The 12,682-nt window shown below is 37.8% G+C and overlaps 2 long non-coding RNA genes across 3 annotated transcripts in view; one reads left to right on the top strand and one right to left on the bottom strand.

Moving 5' to 3' along the window:
- Positions 1-12,682, top strand: part of LOC146406913 (uncharacterized) — a 709,993-nt gene that overhangs the window by 692,332 nt on the left and 4,979 nt on the right. Inside the window, exon 4 of the long non-coding RNA XR_014841467.1 lies at positions 5,497-5,592. This is a non-coding gene — a long non-coding RNA (uncharacterized LOC146406913). The remainder of the gene's footprint in view (positions 1-5,496; positions 5,593-12,682) is intronic.
- The window catches only part of LOC110262098 (uncharacterized), a 286,132-nt gene that overhangs the window by 173,577 nt on the left and 99,873 nt on the right, over positions 1-12,682 (bottom strand). The window lies entirely within an intron of this gene.

Here is a 12,682-nt window from a genome sequence, read left to right on the forward strand (position 1 = left end):
TGTTCTTTCTGTAGCTCTAGTCTTACCATATAGCACTTTCAAAAAGGACATTTTATCCCTTTCTCAGCTTCCTTACTTTAAAATACTGGGGAGATACAGGGGAGAATGGGAAAAGCTGCTGAGCATCTTCATCCACTGGAAAAGGGTTAGGAAATAGGGAGGCCATATAACTGATAAGTCACCAATAGTTATGCAAGAACAACAAGTGCCAACAAGGATGTATGGTCACCCTAACCACACTGCATTCAAACCTCTTCAGAAGCTTTGTAAATCCTCTCTCTCTAACCTTTTGTCCAGCCCACCAGTTCCTTAATCCTATTTAAAGGGAAAAAAATCAAATCCAGACTGTTTTAATAATCAGCAAGAATGTGTCCATTTGTAAGGCTAAAGTCTTATCATTCTTCTTCATAATTAATCCTGTTCTCTGTCCCTCCTGTTGCTGGCTCATTTATAATGTGTATCTCATTGTAATTCCTCAGAATTTACAACTGTACTTAGGTTCAGGTGGTCTTTGCTTTGCTGTTATTGTACCTCAGAATTTTCCCTACCAAAATGGGTATTGGTTTCAATGTATCATTTCTTTAATGTATAGAGATCACCTTTTAGTATTCCCATCTTCCAGCTGTTAGTCACAGAATTACCAGCCATCAGGTCATAAAACATAAGAACTATGCCTCCGGAGGTAGAATAAGGCACATCTGTATGAGTACTTCCCAGATGAAGGAAATGAATTATGTTATTTTTATTGCTGTTTTTCTCAATTATGTAACATATATAGGTCTTGTTAACACCCCATTATGCAAGAGAAAAATAAGGAATTGGACATTGGGAGGACATTCAGACCAAAACCGATTCAAAACACTGTATTAAGTTATCAAAAGTTTCTAAAAACAGACAGTGATTAATTTATGAATTAAAATGTTACCTTGACCTTGAGGACAGAAGCTAGGTCAGCAGAAAGGAGATTTGCTGTTGCAAAAATATGAATCTTCAGAGTACAAACTGTAAAAATCACTTTGGGGGGAAAATGTCATTCCTAATATTATTTTTATTTCCAAATACAGAAATATTATTTAAATCATAAATTTAAAAATAGCTGACATAATTATATTTATTCATCTTCAAATAGATTCCTTTTAATGATTTTTGCTTCCTGCTCAATTATAGGACTGTGGTTATTAATTGCATTTCCCTTAAATTTGTTTTAAGATTGACATATAAGAAATGTCCTTTATCTGGGTTTTAGAACATACATAAATATCTAGTCATGTATAATTAATTTGGGTTTCTATATCAAATGTTCTTTCCTACATTTGAAGCCACTGCTATGAGTCCCTCCACCTCCTTGGAAACTGCAATGCCTTCTACTTCCCTCTGCCTCAGCCATCTGTGTCTATGCCCACAGTCTAAAACTTGGCATCTCTTGACAATGAAATAATAAATGCTAACATTTTTCTAAGCTTAATAGGTTTTTGTTCCAGCTCTCTCATCTAGTTCATATTTTACTCAATATTCAACCTCTTAGAGAATTCTGATTGATTTATCACCTGACAACAGTTTTTCCTCTTTCTATGTGTGCATGTGGCACACACGTACACATGTGTACACACATAAGGGGTGCATCTCCCTCATAATTTTCTAGTGATTTCAGTAGGCAAAGTAAAAAGAGCAATTCTGTTACTATAAGCAATGTCCATCACTCATCTACCCCAGCTTACAGAGCTGTAGGCTGAAGTCTGCACTGCAATCACAACATGGCTGTCACCTCAAGCCTTGGAGTCCTTGATGGACAGTCACTAGCCCTGAGCCCCATCGCTGTCTTAAATCCAATGTGAGACTGAGCTGCCCCAAGTTAGGCTGCCAACATTATTCCGACAGCCTAAACTCACATTATCCCCAAAAACAAAACTAGCACAGGAGTGAATTATTCAACTGAGCTGCCTCTGAGAATCGTGGCCCAGCCACAGACCTCCTGAATGATGTCCATGGCACAAATCTGGGGTTTTCTGGTCAACCCTATGTATATCATGGAGCATAAGGGAAAGGGACCTGAAAGTCTAGGATTCAGTCCAGGTAGTACTCCCAGTCCCAACCAGCCCCAGGCACAAGAGAGTTCTTTGGAATGCCTTCCTTGGAATTTTCTAAGTGCAACAAGGCATAGGGCTCATAGCCAGTCAAAAGGCACTGAGTTCAAAAGGGGAACATTCTAAAAGGGAGGGACCAGAAAGCAAGGATTCCCAAGTGTCCAAAGCAAAAGTTATCACATTCCTTCTGTCTTTGCCTCAGAAGCCCTGCAGCATTACTTCTGTCTCATTTTACTGGAAACAAGAGTATCATTTTGGCTAGACAAGAATGGAGGAGGAGAACTAGATTCTACCACTTGATGGTGGAGGTCAAGTTTACATTGGGGAAGAGCAAGTAGGATGACGTTATTGTTGTGGTCATTTTTGGAAAATACAACCACCTTAATGTTTTACTAGAGTTGCGCACCCACTTTTTTATATTCTTCACCAGACAAATAATTGAATGACTTATTACCAGCAACTGTACTCCTCATATTCCCAGAGCCTGTTGATAGAAGCAGCTAATATGAGAAAATGAAAACAAATGTCTGAAAACTTGGAAGGGGGAGCAATAAATTCTATGGATTGATATACAACTAATCACATAAGTCTTTAATGACCTAAAAGTCCATAGCAGAATTGTTTTTTACTCTTTCAAGTGAGAAGTCAACTTCAGTGGAGAAATGTCAAATTCACTGAATCACTATTCAACCCTTTGCCATGAAGATTTTGCATAATATGTAAAACTCTTGTATGCTTAGTTCAACACAACACAATAAGGAAAATACAGAAGACAAATCTCTAAGAAGAGCTATTTGTGCGCCAAGGATGGTGTTACTTCCCAAAGCCTGTGGAAGGGATGTGAAGACATTCTGAGAGTAAGGGTTCGGGCTGCTTTAATTACAAAGATGAAATTAATACCTTTAATCTGTTTATCTATTCACATTCCAGTCACCTTCAGCTTAAAATGACTGCAAGTTTTCACCCTCAGAAAAAGCGCCTTACTTTATGAGTCTGCCGTTTTTGTGCTAATCTTCAGATGCTGAAAATCATTTTAAATCCATTCCTGTCATTTTGGATTTGCATAAGTGTCTTGCAAGAAAAGTCTAAAGAGGCAAAAGCTGATTTAGTGTGAATGAACATGCCATAAAACATTTCAAACCCTGCATCATTCATGTAAATCTTTCATGATTTAAAATTTTTCAACTTGCCAATAACAAGTATTCCAGTGTCAGGCTAGATGCAATAGCTAAGGATGAGAAAGCAATTTCATTAAAATTCTCCCTCCTGAGACACTTTGAGTTTTGGAGAGGTTAGAAAAGAAAAGAATTTTTACTTTGGCCTGGAACTTTCAATCTTGGTCACATGTTTACGTGAGATACTAGTTGAAGAGGGAGGAAAATTCTACAAGGCTTCCTTTAGATATCAAGGGCAAATATATTATTCACCAGGGGATGTTTTGGTATTCAAATTCTGTCCATATCCAAATCAGTTTGTTAAAAAAAAAGTTTTAGTCAAGTAATTGAAGATTTCCTTACATATCTGGAATTTCCTAAATCAGCCTTATTGTTTTTCATAATGAGCACTTTTGTACACTATCAGAGAGTAGTTTTCAATTATGAAATAGAGATTTGACAAATCTAACTGGTTTACAACTATATTGTACAAAATTCTGTGCTCCTAAGTTCCAATTTTTATCAAACACAAGTCATATACTTATGAATTAATCTAATTCAGACCATATCAAAATCTTTACTTCACTTTGTGCCCTAAAAAGCAACTGTTAGAATTTCAATTGCATTTTTCAAAATCCCAAGTTTGCTGTGGCTTAAAGAGATACTATATGACTTTCCCACTAAACTTACCCAACCCATTTATTGTTTCAACTTGTTAAAAAAGAGAAATCCCATGAAAGGAGATAACTAAAAAAATACTCATGGAAATGTCACGGATACTAAGAAGCAAATAATTCTTGAAATATGTATGTAAATAATATTCTTCAAGTTCTACTGAAAAGTACAAACTAGTATCACTGAGGGTGAAAAGGAAGAATTTCATTGTTAATGCTTGTGACTTAAAATATCATTATAATTTTGCTCTCAGAGTTCTTATTGATGAAAGATGTTCAGTTGTATTTAGTGAGGAGACTGTTAGCTAATGCATATATATACACCTGTCAACAGAAAAAGTGGTTGGCACTTGAGAGGATAAGTCTAATAAGGCCCATTTTCACTTCTGACAATGCATACAGCTGCCTTCTACATAGTTTGTATCAAGGATTGTAAGAAGCAAAGTGTTCAAAGCAGCCCTTTTGCCTGAGAGCCACAGGGACTGACATTAGATGTACTGGTTTGGATGAATCATTCTTTTAAAATATGCTTTGCTATATAAACGCCACAAACATACACTACATAGATGCTATATGGAGTAAGGACTCATTTTGTATATTTGGAACAATGATTATCTTCACCCTACTCACTGCCCCACCATGCGTTATTTCTGCAGAGAGACCTTGAGTGTTATTATTGAAAGTAATGAAACCACACAGAGCTAATGTGAGCATCTATAACACTTAGCAGTATGTCCAATCCCTTTAATTCATCTCTTGTTGATTCTCCCACAGAACTGAATTCTCCATGGCACTTGCCTCAAATCTCTTCCAGATAATGGCAGTGATCATACAACCTTGTCAATATATTAAAAGACACTGAATTGTACACTCTTTAAAATGGTTAACTTTATAGTATGTGAATTATGCCTTATTTTTTTTAAGAGGAAGGGCTCTAAGATATGGATGAAGAGCCATCAACAAATAGGTCAGTGATTACTGGGAAAGTTAAAAATATTTCAGTACATATTTCACAATATTGCCCTAGGCGTCTCTAATATAGTAGGCCTGGCAGGTGCCCCAGGTTTGCATTTTTGCAGATACCAGAGGTCACTCCTGATGTAGGGGATCTGCAAGACATCCTTGGAAAATAATAATATTTTTGTGGAAGTGAAAAAAAAAAATACTCAAGCATGAGATTTGGAGGGGAAAGAGGGAAGAACCAAGGATGAAATTCTATCAGGCACCACTCCCAGGTTTAAACTAATCTGTGATTACAGGTTCATTCATGCTTGTGGATTAATAGGATTTCATCATCATTGAAACAGAGTCTATTGTGAGAGGCTATTTTAATTCAAAATAAGTGATATTGATGAGAAATCTTGGACATCAGCTTAGATTAATGGGGAAGATAGATGTTGGCAGACAGACTTTTATTTTTTCCCTCAGTGACTTCCTAATTTCCTATGTGTAGGGCCAGCATTACTCTCATATATTAGCATTTGACATCTCAAAGACACAATCTGACAATCTGAGTTCTTCAAAATCTTGACTCTACAATCTTCACCAAGTAACTGAGAAAATCATCATATGCTTATTTACCAGAATTCGCTGTGATCTTCAGTCCCTAAAGAAAGAATAATTGTACAAATGAAGGCATGGAAGGTTTGAAGCCAGTAACAAGACTTTCACTGAAGACAGGTATGACTAAGTGGGGTTACTTGAATTATATGTTATGTAAATTTGTCTGAAGAGACATTTAAGCAGGTAATGTGATTACTTTCTTCATGCTTTTCTGCCATGCAGGTGAATTTTAATTTATTCTCTTAATGAGATTACAAAAACAATAAAGAACAATACATATTCCTGCTAATACTGTTAGGGCCATTAAGTTATTAATTACATATCTAGAGTATATTTAAATTGTTACTGGCTTGCTCAAAGATATAATTCTGCCTAAAATATCTAATGGTACTTAATATAAAACTGGAGCATAATTTGTAATCACCCTTAATAGACTACCTTTATAAAACATAGTCCATCATGGTCATTTACTCTTTGTTTTAATTATGAAAGAAAAAAAAGTAGGAACCTATTTTAGGAAGAGGACAAAGCTTATACCTTCTGAAAACCACTGGAACCTAACACTGATCCAGAAAAATCAATACATCACTATAAAACTTTGTTAATCATAAGTTAGTTTTGTTCACTATTCTTTGAAACTGTATGTAATAACTTATTGAAATTTCTTAGGAATGGAAATCGCTAATATTGTTATTGACTTAAACTACTTGCTGTTAAGTGCCTCCCAAATATTAATCCCACAGTTTGGAACCACATAACCAGAGCTCCTTCCTTGGTTCTGCTTAGCTGGACTGTAGCACTGAGTCCTGTCAATTATCACCTTCTCAGAACAAAGCTAAATCTACAAAATCACTAATATCATCATTGTGAGCTTGGATTTGAGTTCTTGGCAATCATGGTAATACAAACTCCTGGAATGAATTTGGTACTTGATACTTTTCAGAGTCATCCATTCAACAATTAATGAATAAGGGGACACTAAGAGGTCAGCACTGTACTTGACATTCCAGATACCAAGACAAATAAGGCATAAGCCCTCTCCTCAAGGACATGGTCCAATAAAAATTACTGATATTTTAGCACCAAGTTGAAGTGTTGTGAATGGAGATTTTATACACACACACACACATATGTATATGAAGAAATAAGAAAACAACAAAAGAAAGAGTAGTTATTTCTACTTGGATGTGGAAATAATGGCACCCAAAAAGTTACACCAGAAAAAAATGTTAATATTAAAAATATAAGCAATCCTTTGTTTGATGAACAAAGGAGATATATTAGTCAGGATCCCAAAATGAAACAGATGGTGTATTCCAACAAAGCTACTGTGTGGAGGGTTTATTTACAAAGATCATTTATTTCTAAATAACTAAATTTCTGTACTGAAATAAACACTTGACAACTTTGAAGAGCAAATAATACTTGTATACTTCATAAGAATGACTGCTATCATTTAAGCATGTACCCTGAGTCAAGTGTATCACTTATAACATCCCTGTAAAAATAAGTATTCATTCATTCATGCATGCATACATTCCTTCATTTATTCAATAAATATTCAATGATTCCCTACAATTTGTCAGGCATTGTTTTAGCACTGGAGATACAACTGGAAAGAAAGTAGTCAAAGTCCCACCTTTCACCCAAATTTTGTGGGAGGAGGCAGAAAATAAATGAGAAAATTTTGCTTAGTAATGAGTGTTATAAAGAAAAAAATAGACTTATATTAATCAAAAGGGCTGGAGAAAGGTGTGGAAGAGGTGGGGTGGTCTATTTTAGAAAATATCTGTCTTATGAGGAAACATTTAAGATCAGATATGAGTGACCAGAAAAAGCCCAGCTTGCAGAACCAGGAAAGGAGGGTTTGGGACAGAGGGAGGGTCAAAAGCAAACTCCGGAGAGACAAGATGGCAGAAGAGTAGGGGGACACGCTTGCCCTCTCCCACAAACACAACAACAACAAAAAAAAACACATCTATAGGATAAACGACTCACACAGAACAGCAACCAATCGCTGGCAGAAGAACCTAAACTTCAGTAAGGGCAAGAAGTTCGTGACATTACTAGGTAAAACAAGAGAAAAGAGGAGAGTGAGAGAAGGTGAATCCGAGCTGGACAGGCACTCCCGAAAGGGAACTACGGAGGAGAAAGGGATCCCGCACCCTGGAAAGTCACCTACTCGAGGGAAAGATCAACCGAACCAGAGGAATCTCCAGATGCAGAGAAGAGTGTAGCAGTAAGTCAGAGTTCTGAAAAGTAGAGCAAGAACGGAATGGATCATCTGAACTACGGGCACAGTCACCAAAAATTGAGACGCCTGGGTGGGGGCTGGGCAGCGAGACCTTGGCTCTGGAGGTTAGTCCCTGGAAAGGGCTGGGGGGCGGGGGTGGAGCGGAGACTGCTTGGGAGGTCTAGAAACCAGTCTGTCAAGTTTGACTGGGCAGAGACTACCTGGGAGACTAGAAAAAAGAGCGTTGCAGGGGGAGGGAGTAATACACTAAGGGCGGGGAAGTGGAAAACCACATCAGAGGGAACCTGGGAGAAGAGCCGGGTTTGTGCCAGTGTTGGAGAGGGAAGAGAAGAAGGGGTGGGTCCCCATAGAATACTCCCCATGCACCTGCTAGCTATCAGAAAGCTGTGCTTCCCAGTGCAACCCCCCTCCTCCCCCCCACCACCCCTTAGGCACACGCCAGACCTGGGGCTGCCTGCCATCCAGGAGGGCTGGCCTCAACAATTGCCAGAAACCTGTCACCTCAGGGGCTGTCCCTACCCTGGCCTGCTTGCCCTTTGGAGGGGCTACACCCCCACGGAGCAGCACCAAACATTGCCAGCCCCCAGGAAAAGGTCTGTAGCCCAGAAAAACTAGGACAATCTTGGCTCGGCTGTGAAAAGATTTGCCTAATTCTCAGAAAGTCCTTCCCAGTAGAGCTGCACTGGGGAAGAGCCTCTTGGATTTTTAGTGGCCCAGCTAGCCACTCCAGCCCTTGGGGGGTGCCACACTCCCGTGGAACAGCTGCACAGGACTTCCAGCTCCCTGCAGGAGCCCCTGCAGCCCAGAAAAGCTACAACAAACTTGGCCAGACCGTGAAAAGATCTGCCTACATTCTCAGACAGTCCTTCTGAGTTGGGCTGCCGTGGGGAAGAGCCTCTTGGATTCTCAGTGACCCAGATAGCTGCTCCAGCCCTTGGGTGGTGCTGCACTCCCGCAGAACAGCTGCCCAGTACCCCCAGCCCCCTGCAAGACTCCTACAGCCCAAAAACACCAGAGCAAGCTCTGCATAACCAAGTGAAATCTGTTCCCATCGTGGTGTGAACCTCCCAGTCCTGTCTGCCCTCAGGAAGTCCTCCTTTGCTTCAAAGTGACCCCGTCAGCCCTACCAACACTCCAGAAAAGCCTCACTGCCTCAAAAAAGACTGACCAACAACAACAGCCCTCAGGAAATATTCCAAGGCAGTGACAAGGCAAACACTGCCCAGCCACAGAGAGTACAACTCCACTAGGAAAAAGAAAACAACAAGCAAGATGAAGAAGCTGAGAAACCACCCCCAGTCAAACCAACAGGAGAACTCACCTAAAACAGTCAACAATGAAACAGATCTCTGCAGTCAGACAGACCTGGAGTTCAAAAGAGAAATAGTGAAAATACTGAAGGAATTAAGAGAAGATATGAACAGTAATACAGACACCCTCAGAAAGGAACTAGAAAATATAAGGAGGAGCCAAGAAAAACTAGAACATTCAATTGCAGAGATGCAAACTGAAATAGGGGCAGTAAAAACCAGAATGGATAATGCAGAAGAATGAATCAGTGATGTGGAAGATAGAATAATGGAAATCACCCAATCAGGTCAGCAGACAGAAAACCAAATCAAAAAACAGGGAAACAATATAAGAGACCTATGGGATAATATAAAGCAGGCCAATCTACGCATAATAGGAATTCCAGAAGGAGTAGAAAAAGATAAGGGGATGGAAAATATATTTGAAGAAATTATCACTGGAAACTTCCCAAATCTAAAGGATACTGAGTTCAAGATACAGGAAGCACAGAGGGCTCCAAACAAGTTGAACCCAAATAGACCCACACCAAGACACATTAATAAAAATGGCAAAAGTTAATGATAAAGAGAAGATCCTAAAGGCAGCAAGAGAAAAGCAGAATGTTACTACAAGGAAACTCCCATAAGATTATCAGCTGATTTCTCTACAGAAAAACTACAGGCCAGGAGGGACTGGTAAGAGATATTTAAAGTGTTAAAAGGAAAAAAATACGCAACCTAGAATACTCTATCCAGCAAGAATATCATTTAAAATAGGAGAAATAAATTTTTTTTCCATCAAACAAAAGCTAAAAGAATACACCAATACAAAACCCAGGCTAAAAGAAATACTGAAAGGGCTTCTCTAAACCAAAAAGAAAGGAAGGAAAGAAAGGCAGGAAAAAGGAAAAAAAAAAAAAGGAAGAGGAAGAACTAGGACTGAGGAAACCAAAATCAGAGAGCAGTCACTCAAATAAGCCAGCATACACATTTAATCATGAATAAGTTTCAAAAAAATTAAATTAAAAAGAAAAAATAAGAGTCATCAAAATCATAAAATGTGAGCAAGGGAAGTAAGGAAATGAATAGACCCTTTTTGTTTGTTTGTATGTTTCTCTTCTTAATTTTAATATAGTAATGAAGTGTTTGAACCTACAGGACCATCAGGCTAAAACAAACAATTATAGGAAGGGATTAGCATACTTAAAAAAGAGGGCAACCACAAGCCAAAACCAAACATTGCATTCTCAGAAAATGAAAAAACAAAACAAAACAAAACAAACAAACAAACAAAAAATGCTCAAGCAGATAATAACCGGAGACCATCCAACCAAAAAAAACAAAAGAAAGGAAGAATGGAGAACCATAGAATCAACTGGAACACGACGTTCAAAATGGCAATAAATAATCATCTATCAATTATCACCTTAAATATCAATGGACTGAATGCCCCAATCAAAAGACACAGAGTGACTGAGTGGATAAAAAGGCAAAAACCTTCAATATTCTGCCTACAAGAAACTCACCTTAGGACAAAGGATACATATAGATTGAAAGAGAAGGGGTGGGAAAAAACATTTCACGCCAATAGACATGACAGGAAAGCAGGAGTTGCAACACTCATATCAGACAAAATAGACTTTAAAACAAAAGACATAAAGAAAGACAAAGAAGGACACTACTTAATGATTAAGGGATCCATCCAAGGAGAGGATGTTACTATCGTCAACATATATGCCCCAAATACAGGACCACCCAGATACATACAACAAATATTAACAGACATAAAGGGAGAAATTGATGGGAATACAACCACAGTAGGAGACTTTTAACACCCACTCACACCAATGGACAGATCCTCTAGACAGAAAACCAATAAAGCAACAGAGATCCTAAAGGAAACAATAGAAAAGTTAGACTTCATTGATATCTTCAGGAAACTACATCCAAAAAAATCAGAATACACATTCTTATCAAGTGCACATGGAACATTCTCAAGAACTGATCACATATTGGGACACAAAGCTAACCTCAACAAATTTAGGAACATAGAAATTATTTCAAGTATCTTCTCTGAAAACAATGCCATGAAACTAGAAATCAACCATGGGAAAAGAAATGAGAAAAAACCTACTCCATGGAGACTAAACAACATGCTACTAAAAAACCAATGGGTCAATGAGGAAATCAAGAAGGAAATTTAAAAATACCTTGAGGCAAACGATAATGAAGGCACAACCTCTCAAAATCTATGGGATGCTGCAAAAGTAGTGCTCAGAGGGAAATTTAGAGTGATACAGGCTTTTCTCAAAAAAGAAGATCCCAAATTGACAGCTTAACCCTCCAACTAAACGAATTAGTAAAAGAAGAACAAAAAAGACCTAAAATCAGCAGAAGGGAGGAAATTATAAGGATCAAAGAGGAAATCAATAAAATAGAGATTCAAAACACAATAGAGAAAATTAATAAAACTAAGAGCTGGTTCTTTGAAAAGGTAAACAAAATTGACAAATCCCTGGCTAGACTCACTAAGAAGAGGAAAGAAAGAACTCAAATAAACAAAATTATAAATGAAAAAGGAGAAATCACAACAGATACAGCAGAAATACAAAATACCATAAGAGAATACATTGAACAATTATATGCCAACAAATTTGACAATCTGGAAGAAATGGACAATTTTCTAGAATCTTACAGCCTACCAAAACTGAATCAAGAAGAAACAGACCAACTGAACAGATCGATCACTAGAAATGAAATTGAAGATGTCATAAAAACACTCCCTACAAATATAAGTCCAGGACCAGACGGCTTCACAGGCGAATTCTATCAAACATATAAAGAGGAATTTGTGCCCATCCTCCTTAAACTCTTTCAAAAGGTTGAAGGAGAAGGAATACTCCCAAATACATTCTATGATGCCACCATCACCCTAATTCCAAAACCAGAAAAAGATACCACCAAAAAAGAAAACTATCGCCCAATATCATTGATGAATATAGATGCAAAAATTCTCAACAAAACCTTAGCTAACCGAATCCAACAACATATCAAAAAAAAATCATATACCATGACCAGGTAGGGTTCATTCCAGGTTCACAAGGATGGTTCAACATATGCAAATCAATCAACGTCATACACCACATTAACAAAAGAAAACTCATATGATCATCTCAATAGAGGCAGAAAAAGCATTTGACACAGTCCAACATCCATTTATGATCAAGACCCTTGCCAAAGTGAGTATAGAGGGAAAATTTCTGAACATGATCAAAGCCATTTATGAGAAACCCACAGCAAATATAATACTCAATGTGGAAAAACTGAAAGCCTTCTCACAAAATTGCACACCAAAAAATCAAATAACTGGCAATACACCTGACCAAGGAGGTACAGGACGTATATGCCAAGAACTATAAAACTTTAATCAAAGAAATTAAAGAAGATCTAAAGAAATGAAAAGATATTCCATGTTCATGGATTGGAAAAATCAATATTGTAAAAATGGCCATACAACCCAAAGCAACCTACAGAGTCAATGCAATCCCTATCAAATTACCCAGGACATTTTTCACAGAACTAGAACAAACAATCTAAACATTTAGATGGAACCACAAAAGACCCAGAATCGCCAAAGCAATCCTGAGAAACAAAAACCAAGCAG

The sequence above is a fragment of the Sus scrofa genome, chromosome 1, assembly GCF_054392235.1.
Source record: "Sus scrofa isolate SSC_HxYL_T2T_F1_AM1 chromosome 1, Sscrofa_HxYL_maternal_Yorkshire_Landrace_v2.0, whole genome shotgun sequence".
Lineage (NCBI taxonomy): Eukaryota > Metazoa > Chordata > Mammalia > Artiodactyla > Suidae > Sus > Sus scrofa.